Raw genomic sequence first — 13493 nt, 5'->3', positions numbered from 1 at the left:
ACAAACAAAATAAAGGGCCAGGGGCACAGTCCTGTGGTAGGGTGCCTTGCCAAAGCATCTGCGAGGCCCTTGGCTCACTCTTCGTTATCGGTGGCGCAGGGACGGGTATTAATGGGTCATCTCGGTCCCCAGTAAGAGGAGAATACGGCGCTTTCCAGACCAGCATCTGTAGAGGTTTGGACCCGCCTCCCATCACACACAAGTCTGTGATTTGACATAGTGTTCAGACCCTTCCCTCGGCAGCTTGCACCCGCATGGAGGTCCTCCAGCCACACCAGCCAGGGGTTCCGCTCAGCACTCCAGGTGATGGCTTGGCCCAGCTGGCTGTCACTGATGCCTTGGTCAGCCTTAGATGCAAGCCCTGCCCTCCTGGACCTTGGATGATAACAGAACTGCCAGCTGGTCTCATTAGTGGGGGCCTCAGCAGCTCCCAACAGGCAAAAAAAAAAAAAAAAAAAAAAAAACCTACCCCCCCCCCCAGCAAGGGTTCTGGCCACGCATTATCTGGAACGTGGCTCAAAGCCCCAGGGAATCCCAAGCCCCTCTAAGTTATTTTTTCTGAAGACCAAGGTGGGGCTTGGGAAATGACCTCCAAATTCCTAACCATTCTAGAAACCTCCGAAGCAATGAGAGGCAGAGGAGCTGGCCAGTCCTGCATGAAGGCAGGCTGGCTTCCAAGCGTGGTCCTCAGTCATTCATTGTCCTTTCAGACTCTCTTGGCACCTGGTGAAAGTAGGCGAGGGGGTCTGGCAGGGCGGCTGCTCAGTCAGCACCACCCAGGAACAGGGAGGGTTGTGAGTGGCTCTGGACTACATTTCTGCAAATCACAGGCCCAGCTTTCCTCACTGGACTTTTCAAACCACTGCAGAGCCAAGGCTTGACTCACAACTCAGCAAGGACCCTGAACAGGCTTGGGCTAGAGCCTTGCAGTGGAAAGGTTGGGGCAAGGGCCCAGATGAGACCTTCCCCTGGCCCCTCTTCCAGGCCTCTCCAGCCTAAGAGAAAGAACCAAAAGGTGAACTGCGGGTCCTAGCTGCAAGAATCGACACTGTGCCTATACTCAGGATAGGGCTGAGCTGTCAGTCTTGAATGCAAAACACAGCAAGGCCCTGGGGTCACCAGGCCAGACTCTGGACAGCAGCCAACTCATAGAGCCAGATGCCAGGCAGAGGTTGCAGTACCCTGGCAGAAAGATGGGGAAATGGCCGGGGATGACAGAAGTTCCCGGAGGCCAGGCAAGGCTCCGAGGTGTTCACGCATGCGGCTGCACCCACATTGTTGCTCAGCGCATTCTGAGAGCCTGTGTAAAGGTGACAAACAGACAGGGCACTCACTCTGCATGATCTTTCTACTGGCAATGAGTGGTTATGAATCACCCTGGTCTAAGCTCCCTTTGTGGGCAGGACAGCCAACCCGAGACACCAGCCAGCATTCAGGTGGAGGCTCTGGCGGGGGTCCAGGCTTTCCATTGGGAGGAGAAAGCTGGCTCAGAGCAGGATCAAAAAGGAACCTCAGGAACTCTGGGGCGCTGGCTCAGTTGGTAATGTGCTTACCATGCTAGTATGAAAACCATGTTCAGATTCCCAACACACATGTAAACAGCCAGGCACAGCACGACTCACATATAAACACAGCGGTGGGAGGCAGATGCAGGGGGGTATCTGGGGCTCACTGGTCAGCTAGTATGGTCAAATCAGTGAACTCCAGTGAGAACCCCCCCTCACCGAAAAAAAGAAGCTGAGTATAGTGGCCTACGCCTTTAATTCCAGCACTTGAGAGGCAGAGGTAGGCAAATCTCTGTGAGTTCCTGGTCTACTGAGTGAGTTTCAGGAGAGCCAGAGCTACATACTGAGACACTGTCTCAAATAGTAGTGGTGGTGGTGGTGATGATGATGCTGATGATGGTGATGGTAGTGATGATGATGGTGATGATGGTGATGATGGTGATGATGGTGATGATGATGATGGTGATGGTGTTGCTGCTGCTGATGGTGGTGGTAATGATGATGGTGATGGTGGTGGTGATGGTGATGGTGGTAGTGATGGTGATGGTGTTGCTGCTGCTGATGGTGGTGGTGATGATGATGGTGATGGTGGTGGTGATGGTGGTGGTGATGGTGATGGTGGTGGTGATGGTGATGGTGGTGATGATGGTGGTGATGGTGATGGTGATGGTGGTGATGATGGTGATGGTGGTGGTGATGGTGATGGTGGTGATGATGGTGGTGATGGTGATGGTGATGATGATGGTGATGGTGTTGCTGCTGCTGATGGTGGTGGTGGTGATGGTGATGGTGGTGATGATGGTGATGGTGGTGGTGCTGATGATGGTGATGGTAGTGATGATAAATTGAAGGTTCATGATGTTCATCATGATGAACAACAGTAGTGCTGTTCTCTGCCCTCCATACATGTATATGCACATGCCCCGCCCCACCCCCACCCCACCTCGGTTTAGGCAGCTAACCTGGCTGCTCAGTCTTGAGTGTGCTGTTTCCTGTCTATGGAAGATTCCGTTAGAAACTGATGAGAAGTGTGGGAGAATATCATTGGCCCTGATCTCCTCTTGGCCCGGGAAGGGAGAAGATAGGTCACCATGCCACAGCCCTTCTTGGTCCTAACCCTGCTTACCCAGCCTGCTTTGTTTATTTTCCAAATATTTCTGCAGCTGTGCTCCCGACGTGGGCAGCTCTACTTTCAGTACTTGAAACATGTGACTCTCCAGTCAATGTATGAGTTACACCTCTGTCTGTCTCTCTTTCTCTCTCTCAACAGGGTCTTACTGTGTATCCCCTGGCTGGCCCTGAACTCATTATGTAGACTGAGCTGGCCTCAAACTGGAGGGAGGGAGATCCTCCAGCTGGAGGAGGGAGATCCTCCAGCTTCTGCCTCCAGAGTTCTGGGATCAAAGATGCACGTCACCAAACCCAGTACTTGTCCTCACTCTTTGCCAAGAGTCAAGTAGCACTAGGCTATGGGAGCTGAGGCTGGCCTTGAACTCATGGTCCTTCTTGCCTCCACCTGCTGAGTGCGGGGATTACAGTGTTAACCACCTCATCGCTCTTGTTTGCTTGGATTTGTATTTTGAGACAGAGTCTGTATGGAGTCCTCGCTGGCCTGGGACTCCATATGTAAACCATGGGGGCCTCCCTTGAGACAATCCTCCTGCCTCAAGCCTTTTGAGTACTGAGATTACGGGTATGAGTCATTGTGCCCATCCTGTGCCCATGTTTTCGGTGGAGGAGACTGCGGAATGGGGAGATAATATAGCCAGCCTAAGGTCGCTTAGGCAAACTCAGGTGAATCTGGGACCCAACACTGTGTATCCGCTTCAGCACCTTCACCATGGCCAGAGGACTCACTGTGTCACTGGGCCCAGAAGACTCAATGGGTTTCAGGTGTGCCCCACACCCACGTGAGGCACATGACCTTGGGCAGGTCCTGGGGGTGTCAGCAAAACCTGCCTCTTGGGCTGCGGTGTGGATGAGGCAATGTGGGAGTTTATGACTGCAAGGGTGCAGCCAGACCCAGATACCCCCTGCCTCCCTGTCCACGTGGAGGGAGCCAGCTGCTTCTTCTGAGGCAATTTCCTGTCTGAGGGGTGAGGAGTAAGCTGCAGAACATCCCTTTGGTTCCCTGCTTGTGTCTGCTTCATGGTCTGATGCATTTCCTCCTTGTTTTCCTTACTGGACCCGCTTGACCTGGGGTCACCGTCCTGGGGCTACCGTTGCAGAGTGCCACCAACTAGGCAGCTTAAGACAGCAGAAAGTCCCCTCTCCACTCGAGACGTCAGAAGTTCCAAACCCAGTGTGGTCCTTTTCTGCCCTGCCCTGCCCAGCTTTAGGAGGCTGTCAGGAGTCCTTGCATGCCTTGGCTTTTGGTACCGACCACTCCAGTCTCATGGCTTTCTCCCAGGCGTGGCTGTCTCTACGTGTGTGAGGGTAGAGGCCAGAGACCACATCAAGTGTCTTTCTCTATCACTGTCAGCCCTATTCACTTTGTGTATGGGGAAGGTAGACATTTGTCATGGTGCTCTTGTGGGGATCAGAGAACTTTGGGAACCAGTTCTCTCCCTGGGGGTCAAATTCAGGTCATCAGGTTTCGTGGCAAGTGCCTTTCTCTGCTGAGCTATCTTTTTTTTTTTTTTAAGATTTATTTATTATTTATACATTCTGCCTGCACACCAAATCTCACTATAGATGGTTGTGAGCTACCATGTGGTTGCTACTCAGGACCTTCGGAAGAACAGCGAGTGTTCTTAACCTCTGAGCCATCTCTCCAGCCCCTCTGCTGAGCCATCTTGTCAGCCCCTGTTATTACTGTTATTTTTTGAGACAGGTGGTCTCACTGAACCTGGAGGTTATCAATTGGCTGGAATGGCTGGCCACCAAACCCCGGAGATTCCCCTGTCTCCATCCCCCAGTGCTGGGATTATGGCCTTGCCTCACCTTTCACACTGGTGTTGGGATCTGAAGGTCCCCATGCTTGTGCAGGAAACACAATACCCATTTCTCCAGCCTTTCATCCCTGCCCCCCTTAGAAAGACACTAGCCACTGGCTTAGGGCCAAGTCAGCCCAATCCCACCTTAGCACATCTGTAAAGACCCCAAAGGCATGTGGGAATGAGGACAGGGCCAACCCACAAGAGCCATCCTGTAGGATCCGTTCAAGATCTCCTGTCAGGGCTGGAGAGATGGTTCAACTGTTAAAAAACTTTACTGCTCCTGCAGAGGACCTGGGTTCAGTTTCCAGTATTCATATTGGTTGTGAGGCCTATTCTGGTCTACATGGTTCTCTCTCTCTCTCTCTCTCTCTCTCTCTCTCTCTCTCTTTCTCTCTCTCTTTCTCTCTCTCTCTCTCTCTGGGTTAATATGCACCTTCAGTCCCAGAAACTAGAGGTTGGAAGCAAGAGGATCTCTTGAGCCCAGGAGTTCAAGAAAGCCCATTTCCCTATGAGGGGGACACCAGGGAAGGAAGATAGAGACAAGGAGAGGCAGACACAGAGATGCTTTATAGGGGACACTTGTGATGCCAGCACTTGGGAGGAGAGTGTGAGTTCAAGGCCAGCCTCAGCTACTGTCTCTAAACCTGCTGCCTCCTGTATTGTAGAGAAACCATGTCTTTTTCACATCTTCATATGTCTTTCAGGAAGATCTGAAAAATTACACTCTTCTTTGTTCTTATCCCCCTAGAGAAGCCTTGGATACCCAGGACAGGCTGACATGGCGTCACGGGAAGGTGCAGGCAGGTGGCATGGCTGCAGCAGGGAGGAGGCAAGCATATGTGGGGGAGGGAGCCCACATCTACAGCCCGCCTGGCATGGCTGCGCTGCCCAGACATTGCCTCACCTCGCCACAGGGGTGCTTCCTGTGTTGCTCTAGAGCTCTGGTCTCGTCTCTCTCTCTCGGCAGCCTCAGATGACCCCTCACAAGAGCATCAGCCTCCAAGTGCTGAGCTCCCGGAGGCAAGAAGGAGGGAGGAGGAACCCAGGAGCCACACACAGGAAACAGACAGAGCCACACTTGTTGTGACAGTGTCACTGAAAGTTGAGGTGACCATCAGCAGACAGCCAGATCTCCCCAGAGGCCTGCCTGGCCGGGCGTAGATGGTGTGAGGTGGCACACTCATGGCTCCTGCTGAATCAAGACAGCCAGGGTGGGATGCGCTGGGGACAGGGGATTCAGGGCTTTCAAGAGCACCTTTGGGGGAGAGGGCTGGAGAGATGGCTGAGTGGTTAGGAATGCTTGTCCCTCCCGAGGCTCAGCTGCTAGCACCCACAAGGTGACTCACAGCTGTTGGGGACACAAAGGCCTCCCTCCATTTCCAGGGTATCCAATACCCTTTTCTGACCAACCCGGGCACAGCCACACACATGGTGCACAAGAGCAGGCTCATACACATAAGATAGAATAAAAACAAATGCATCTAAATGTGTGTTTGCTTATTTCTTGAGACAGTGTCTCTCTACATAGCCCTGATTCTCTGGAACTCACTATGTAGACCAGGCAGGCCTTGAACTCACAGAGATCAGCCTGCCTCTGACTACCAACTGCTTAAAGCCACTATACTTGGTTAAATTATTTCTTTAAAGCACCTTTTGGGAGGGGAGTGCAGAGAGATGGCTCAGCCATTAAGTGCACTGGCTGTTCTAGAAGACACAGGTTCATTTCCCATATGACAACTCACAACTGTCTGTAACTCCAGCTCCAAAGGATCTAGCACCCTTGCACAGACATACATACAGGCAAAAAGGTCAATGTGCATAAAAATATTTTTTTAAAAAAAATGATATTTTGGGTTGGAGAGGTAGTCAGTAAAGTTCTTGCTTTACAAGTGTGGGGACCTGAGTTCTAGTCCCAGGATCCCCTTAGAAAAGTCCAGGTGTGAAACTCTTTCCAGGTGTTCAAGATGCTGAATTGAGGATGTGGGTAAAAAACCTTGTCTAAAAAAAAAAAAAAAAAAAAAAAAATCCAGGTGTGGTGGATTTGCATGTCCCAGTGCTGGGGCGAGACCCTGTCTCAAATAAAGGGTAGGCAAAGCTTGAGAGGTGTAGCAGATAAGAGCATTGGCTCCTCTTCCAGAGAACCCAGGTTTGAATCCTAGCACCCACCTGGCAGCTCACAAACATCTGTGACTCCAGTTCCAGGGATCCAGTGATTATTTCTGGCATTCATGAGCCATGCAAGCTATACACAGACGTACATCCAGGAAGAGCACCCATACACACATACATAATAAACAAATGAACCTTTAAAACAACAAAGGGCGAGTGAACGGCAACCAAGTAATGGTACTGAGGTGGTCCTGTGGCACCCACTGGCATGCTCACATGCTTGTACACACACACACACACACACACACACACACACACACACACACACACACGTATACACACACCTACATGAGCACCATTCACTTCTGCATCCTTGAGCTCGGTAGAGGGGCAGAAGGCCTCTATGTGACCTTGGATAGCTGACAGAGGTTCCCTGCAAGCTTACTCCTAACCCTATAGCCCTCTTTCTGCCCAGTCTGTCCCTCACATGTAGCTCAGAATGCTGGACACATGCCTGGCCTGGAGAGGCTCCCTGGGGGTATCCAGGTCTGGCTTACAGAGCTTGGGAAGAGGCATGGTGTTATGCCCTCCCTGAAGCACAGGAAGGGGACTGCCCTGCCCCCCCCCCCAACAGGGACAGGAAGGCAGCTGAGTGCCAAGCCAGCAGGTGCTGTGACTGGAGGTGGCAGGCACCAGGCAGTCAGCTGGGCCACTCACTGCTCCGCCTGGCTTCACTGGTTCCCACACTCAGAAGGCCAGATGGAGTGGGAGTGAGAGCCTGGCTTTCTACCTGTTTGATCTGTTCCCTGGGTTGATCCTGGGGATAATAACTCCTACGTCCAGGCATGATGGTGACAGTTGGGTGAGCCAGTGTCACAGCGAGTGCTCTGTCACCATGAGGAGTTCCAAAGCCCTCAGGATCCCTGGACTGTTTTCCTCTTTTCCCTTACAATGATGACCTGGCCTGCTCAGGTTAGAATTTCCTCCCCACCCCCGTCCTCCGTCCCCCAGGCAGATTTCCACAGCAAGGCACTGAAGCAACTCCCTCCACTCTGCAGGTCACATGCTGAACCCTGGTAATGGGATGGAAGGCCTCCCTCCACCAGGGGCCTCTCCCCCTGGCTTGCCCAACCTCGGTGCCATCAGGCTCGCAGCCAGGGAATTACAGTAAATCAGGCCCGCCCTGCTTTATCCAGGGACTGCTGCTGTCCCAAGACTTGGCTGTCTGAGGAGGAGGCTGACATTCAGAGCCCCTTCCCAGCCCACTATTGTTAATCCCACGCTCCCAGGACACAATGGCCTTTGGAGTCACTTCCAGGGGGCTGTGACATCCTGGCAGCCCCAGCTGCAAAGGACAGCTGGAGCTGCTGCAACCAGCTTCAGAAGGGCAGCCTGCCCCCACTCCAGCCAGGTGACCTGCCCTTCACAGACTTGGACCTCATCCCGGGATCCCTGCATGTTCTGACAGCAAGCTAGACTGTCTTCTAGAGTAAGACATCTCCAGACTACCCCCCCAACACACACACACATACACACACTCACGAGGACGCATGCACACTTGGGTGGGGCCTACTCATAGCTGGACAAGATGGAAGAGAAGTAGGCAGGGCCCTGGGAAAGAGGGCCACATGCACAGAGTGCAGAGAATATGATACAAGCAGGCTATTTTCATCGTAGGCCCCTGGAAGGCAGTTCGGACTGATCCCTGGCTAGTTATTGAGGAAGCTGAGAGGTTAGAGGTTAGCCATTGGGGGAGAGAGGCGATGGGCGTGACTGCCCAGTGGTCGTCTCTGTGATTCCCCCTTGGGTCCTGTTTCCTTGGGCTGGGTCGCTGAAGTGGCAGCTGTCCATCACGGGAGTTCCAACCATTAGCATCTACGGGAGGGTCAAGAGGAAACACTGGCAAGTCAGAAGAGAGCATTGGATCTCCAGGAGCTGGAGTCACAGGTGGTTGTGAACCGTCTTGAGGGTGCTGTTAACTGAACCTGGGTCCTCTAGAAGAGCAGCCAGAGGTCTTAACCGTGAGCCAGCTCTTCAGCCCCACTGTTTTTTTAATTTAAAACCCTTTTTTCTTTTTGAGACGGGTTCTCTCTAAGTAGACCACGCTGCCCTGGAATTCACAGAGATCCATCCTCCTGACTCTGCCTCAAGACTGTCGACCTGTGTGTGTGTTTTAATGTTGCTATGTGTGTGTGCATGTATCTGTGAGGGATGCATGTGGGAGCTCGTGCTGTCTTGTTCATCTGGAGGTCAGAGGATGACACTATGGCTTCAGTTCTCTCCTTCCATCTTGAAGTGGGCCCCAGGGATTGACCTCAGGTTGGCCCGCCTCTCCTGGAACTCACTATGGAGGCCTGGCTAGTCTCTAACTCATATTGAGATCCATCTGATATGGGCTCTGAGGGGCCTGGGTTAAAGATAAGCACCATCATGTCCATCCCTCTGTTCTGCTTTTTGAGATAGGCCCAGACTGACCCCGAACTCACTACTAGGCAATGACCTTGAATTTCTGGATCCCGGTGTCTCCACCTCCCCAGGGTTGGGGTTACAACCAGGCACTTTTGGGGACCTGGAATCCCACAAGACTGAGGGGATTTTCCAGTGCCTGCCTAGGCGGGCGCTGGTCCCCCTGGCCTAAATCCGTGGCCATGGCAACTGCTAAGCTGTTGTTCCATCTCCTCGCCACGCTGAGAGCTGAAGGGAACGCATTCACACCCGACCCCGGTCGGCCGCCAGCTGCGAATTCCTCAGGCCTTCCATCAGCCAGCCCCGACGGGCTTCCTCGCAAGCTGTGAGGTCAGCGCCCGCTCCACCCGCCTCGGTGCTGGCCCCGCGCCTCGGCCGGGGATCCCGGCCCCGGGTCTCTGCTGCCCGCCCCTCCTCCGAGGTCTCTGCACCGGGGTCCCCGCCTTCGACACTTCCTGCCAGCCCACTCTTCTCCATCCTAGCCCGTGCCTCCTAGTGTCTGAGCCTGGGTCTCGGCCTTTGAGCGCAGCCCCTTCTTGGTCCGTGCACTCAAGTCTGGTGCCAGGGTCCCAGCGGCTTAGTGAGCCTGCGAGCTGGGGCGGCCCCTCCCGCCCTTGCCACCCTCGCCTCCCGGCCCTATTTCGGGAGCTGGCACTGCGGGCCGGGCAGCCCTGCCCGGAAGGAAAGCTATTCTGGGCTGGGCCGCCGGAGTAGCTGCGACCCCAGGGCTTCCCGGCAGGGTGCGTGCTGGGGACAGAGGGCACGCTAGGGCAGGGCTCCCCTCCCTCCCCGCCACTTCACCTTTCTCCCAGGCCGCGCCCAGCTTCCTCCCGGTTTTTTGTTTTGTTTTGGGGGGTAGTTTTGTTTGTTTGTTTCTAGACCCAGGACCTTTCCTAGGTTGAAACATTCCCTGCTCCCCAACACCAGGTGTCCAGAGCCTTCAGCCACTCGGTTCCGCCTCCAGGTCCACTCTGCACAGGCCTCTCTGCACCCTACCTGGCCTGATCTTTGCCCCATACCTGTTTACTTGCGCTTTCTGACTGTACCTTCCACAGGTCAGGATAGTTTGATGCTCAGCTCCCAGAGTCCACCTCCATGTACGGCCCCTATACAAGGAATACTGGTCCCTTAGGGTTCACTTACTGACACAGGGGTCCCTGGCTGGACTCTCTGGGACTGCTCATTTCCATCAGGGGTTGGGAGGAGACCAAACATCCGCCACTGCCACCTGAAAGCAAATGGCTGCCCAAGACTAAGCCAGATGCATTCCAGAATGCTAGAGGCTAGTGCCCCACACACAAGTGGGCTAGGTATTTAGATTCTTTGGCGTTGCTTTCATTTGCTTTAGAACTCAGTATTTCAGGGCCGGAGAGATGGTGCAGAGGTCAAGAGCCCACCGAATGCTCTTCCAGAAGACCCAAGTTCAATTCCCAGCAGCCACATGGCAGCTCACATCTGCCTATAACACCAAAGTCTGACACCCTCATACAGGCAAAACACCAATGCACACAAAAAATAAATTATATTTAAAAAGAATTAATAAGAAAATTCACTATTTCAATTATTTTTATTAAGAGACCGGGTCTCATGTAACCTAGGCCAACCTTGAATTCACTAGGTAGCCTAGAATGACCGTGAACTCCTCTTGATCTTCCTGCTTCTACCTCCGCACCACTGGGATTACAAGCAGGCACAATCGTGGTTGGTTCATGACAAGGCTGGAAATGGAGCCCAGGGCTTTGCGCATGCTCAGCAAGGTCTACCCACCCAGCCTAGCCGCGGCCCTCTGGCAAACGTTTTCCATAGTCAAGCAAGCCGCTTTCCTCCATACGCCACGTTAGCCCCAGGCAGATGACTCTTCTGGAGTGCAGGCTCTGATCCACCAGCCCCAGGCAGTCATACTACATTTGCAGCCTGTCCCGGTACGCCCTGCCCCCAGTGCCTGGGATGGAGCACAGGACCTCATACATGTTAGGCGTGTACTCTGGTACTGAGCTGTGTTTTGGAGCTGCTGGGAGAATTGCCAAGGCAGGGCCATGTGCACATCACCTGGTCTTCCGATGAAAATCCTGAGCTCAAGAGGAAGGTGTGGCTCCTGCAAGTTCTGAGTGATAACTGGTCCTCAGAGACACGGCAACCAGGATGGGAGCCTCTCTCCTGCCCTGGCAGTTTCTATCCTTCTCTTATGTATGTGTTCCCATGTGTATGCAGTACCCACTGAGCCCAGAAGGGGCGTCAGCCTCTGGAACTGGAGTTAAAGACAGTTGTGAGCAGCCATGTGGATGCTGGGAGCCAAACCAGCCAGGCGCTCCTAACTTCTGACCCATGTCTGCAGCTTTCCTTTTTGTTTTCAAGGAACAGTGATGTGTGGGAATCAGTAAATGCACAAGTGCTAAGCTAACACTGTTGCCCTGAATGGGGACAAGAGAAAGTTCTATATGAGCTAAAAATGAAACCCTTTCGGGCAGTGGCTCCATGGGTAGAGCACTTACCTGCTATGCCAGAAACCCTGGGTTTGATCTAAGGTAAGCATGGTCGCCCCAACACTGTGCCAGATGAGGAGGAGACAGCAGGAGGGTCAGAGTTCAGGGTTAGCCAGCCAGCCTGGGTTACATAAAACCTACCTCAAAATAAAGCATTGAATGTTGTAGTATATGGGTTAAAAAAAAAAAAAATCTGGCTAAGACCTGGGATGGAAGTCTCCTGGGAGTAGAAGGTGGGAGGGGTTTATGAGAGAGTGTGAGTGTTTGAGGGCTCAGGAAGAGGGGAAACCACTCTCTCCCCAGGGAGGGCCCTTCCTCTGTCTCTGGGTGAGCCTAAGCAGGTGACTGGAAACCCACAGGCCTGGCCAGCACCCTCCTTCTGATTAACGAACAGCCACCTAGCGCTTTGACTCATTCATCAGCAGGAATTAGCCTCCTCACCGAGAAGTCGGAAGCCTCATTCTACAAGAAAGGGGGATCAATGGGCGATTAATGGAAGTTACCAGGTGTGGGCAGGGCCCTGCAGGGGTGTGGGTGTGCTGGAGCAGCAGGCACAGCTGCAGTACACCAATGTGTCTGCCCAGCATGTGTGAGTGTGTGTGTGAGTGTGTGTGTGAGTGTGAGTGTGAGTGTGTGTGTGTGTGTGTGTGTGTGTGTGTTGGGGGGGTGGCTAACAGGTCAGGGCTGCAACCTGAGAAGCTGGTTGGACCTCCCTCACCTCTGTGGCTGGGGCTTGGTTCTCCTTCATCCACTAGACTGCCATCTACAAAGTGGGGGCTCTGGAGAGACCTCGGGCTCGACAAGAGGGATTGGCTCCCTTTCTCTGCTCTCTAGTCCCCCAAATCTATAACTCAGTTTGAGGGCTGCAAGGGGCCCTACCAGGCTGGTTTCATTTTAAGATGGGCATTTTCTGAGTAGTGTCAAGTCTCATTTCCAAGAGGGAAGGAATGAGAGGCCTATGGGGGAGGACCAGAGGGGGAGGGAAAGGCGCTGGGAAATCTCACTGGGTCTCACTTCTGTTTTTCAGGTCATAAACACTGGCTGCCCACAGCTCTCTGGTCTCATAACTTCCTCCAAAGGTCCATTTGCATGTGTCTTCACTGAAATCCGAATCAGAGCCTTTCCCCACTTCTCCTGAGGCCCCAAGAGGTCCTCGGAACATCACTGGGGAACCAAGGGTGGAGATGAGCAGTGTATGACAGAGTTGACTGCCAGAGCCTTCCCCTGAGTCACTCACTCACATTCAACAGACGGGCCACTTTCCTAGAATGTTGCGACAGGGGTGTTAGGGTTTTCCCAGAGATTTCCACTCTTGATTACCCAACCCTGAGCCCCTCACATGGAACTTGAGGTGACCCCCACACACACACACTGTTAAGTCTGGGTACTTGCCCTATGAAATTGATATACAGTCCATTTGTTTCCCCCAGAGCACAGCACTTGGCTCCTGGGAGTGGGCCTCCTGCATGCCCTGCTCCACAGCTCTTGTCCTGGGGTTTGACTAGAAATTACTAAGCCCTTATGAAGAAATAGGAATACAGCAGTTTTATATTCTCAAGGACAAAGAAGCTACTCAGAGACACTCCTCCAGTCTTCACATTCGTTCAGTTTTTGGTTTTTGTTTGTTTGTTTTTTCTTTTTAAATTGTTTTCTTTTTGAGATGGAGTTTCCTCAGGTAGCCCAGGTGGCCTGGAATGCAATACGTAGCCTAGGCTGATCTGGACCGGTCAGTCATATTCCTGCTCAATGCTGTATTTCAAGTGTGAGCCAGGAGCCCAGCCATGCCTTCACTTTGTTTTTAAGCCAGGGTCTCTGGTCTTTCTATGGAACCCCAATTGGCCTGGAACTCTCTATGTAGACCCGATTGATCATGATCTTATGAACATCTGTCTACCTCTGCCTCCCAGTGCTATCATTGGTTAAACCACAATAGTTGGCTTTTTTCCTTCCTTCCTTCCTTCCTTCCTTCCTTCCTTCCTTCCTTCCTTCCT

This window comes from Psammomys obesus, unplaced genomic scaffold (genome assembly GCF_907164565.1).
Source record: "Psammomys obesus unplaced genomic scaffold, mPsaObe1.curated_primary_1811, whole genome shotgun sequence".
Taxonomy (NCBI): Eukaryota; Metazoa; Chordata; class Mammalia; order Rodentia; family Muridae; genus Psammomys; species Psammomys obesus.
The sequence above is the reverse complement of the archived record's forward strand: the minus strand, read 5'-3'. Positions refer to the sequence as shown.